The following is a 1,645-nucleotide window of genomic DNA, read 5'->3' as shown; positions in this document are numbered from 1 at the left end:
TTTTAAAGTTATAATATATAACTGAATAAAGAGTAATTCAAGCAATATTAATTTCTTTTAATCTCACTACTTGTATAAAATTACATACAAAGTATGTAATGTTTGTAAAAATATTAATTGAAAATTTTTAAAGTTATAATATATAACTCAATAAAGAGTAACCCAAAAAATACAACTTTTTTATACTATTCTATCTAATGAAAAACTTATTAAAGTATTTAACGTTAGATAACATTAGAAATAAAATCAATAAATAGTTTAATACGTCACGTTCGCTAGATCTGAACTCGTTGAAGGTCGGAGGGGGAATGGAGATCTCTCTGTGTATATCTCCTAGAAGTATCGAATGCTCGATCCTCGATGTTCGATTGTTTTTGACTTGTCTTCAACTGTTTTTCTTCACCTCGAGAAATTCATGGAAATATACACACCAATTCATAATTGCCTATAGGCCGATTGTTTTGTTTTCTTATATTCTCTCTCTCTCTTACTCTCTCTCTCTCTCTCTCTCTCTCTCTCTCTCTCTCTCTCTCTCACTCTCACTCTTTCTATATAGCTTAAAAAAAGAATAACGCTTACCTCGATGAATATGAAGATAAAAAAGAGTAAAAATAATTGTTTGACTGAGTATATGTATTCGTTCTGGACTCTCCAATGCTTGAAAATCTAAGAGAAATAAAAAATAAAATTACATTAGTACAATATGAAGAATATCAAATAAATAAGTGTATGTGTACGAGCTACTTCGAAGACATAATTATGAAAAATAATTAATTAGAGCATCATTTAAGATGGTAGTAAGTATCGATATAGTGAAAAAAAGCTCGAAATTAGAACATCCTCATTTTTACGTTACAATATATATTTCTATCGATTAATTAACAATTATTTTAATATTCTAATACATTCTACTTATATTTCAGATTGTTTAAACATATATGTACTAAAATAAGCATTACATATTCATTAATATACTTTAAATATTAAATGATTTCGATGTGATATTCTTTTCGATGAAAATTTCCCCCTCCAAGTCAACACTGCACAGAAACATTAAAACAAATTTACATTTATTTAAACAATTACATGGAAATGAAAAAAATGTAAAATCTGAACGTTATAATCTTAATTTCTATTTAATCTAATTAATATTTTCGTTTTATACTCATGCGCAACTTTCAGAAAGCCATATAAACAACTTTCGATAGAAACAACTTTTTTATGTGACAACGTCTCAGTCTAACAGAAGATTTCGAAGAGGAAGGTACATCAGCAGGTACATCCCCAATTTTACGTTACAATATACATTTCCATCGATTAATTAACAATTATTTTAATGCACTAATGCACTTTTCTTATATTACTGCTTAATAATACCATCGAAGTCATTACAGTGCAGGAGCATTACAATAATAACATAAAAAATAAAAGAATATTAATATGAGAACGTTATAATCTTAAATTTTATTGATTAGATGAATTTTCCTTTTTTACACATGCGCAACATTCGGAAAGTCATATAAACAACTTTCAATAAAAGTAATTACATAGAAGAGAAAGTGCCAGTCTCAAGGTGGATTTCTAAGAGGACGGAGCTCCGAAAATATATTCGGATCTTTTTTACAACAATAGACATTTCTATCAA

The sequence above is a fragment of the Polistes canadensis genome, unplaced genomic scaffold, assembly GCF_001313835.1.
Source record: "Polistes canadensis isolate GaletaPanama2010 unplaced genomic scaffold, ASM131383v1 scaffold_406, whole genome shotgun sequence".
Taxonomy (NCBI): Eukaryota; Metazoa; Arthropoda; class Insecta; order Hymenoptera; family Vespidae; genus Polistes; species Polistes canadensis.
This window is presented reverse-complemented; position numbering follows the sequence as displayed.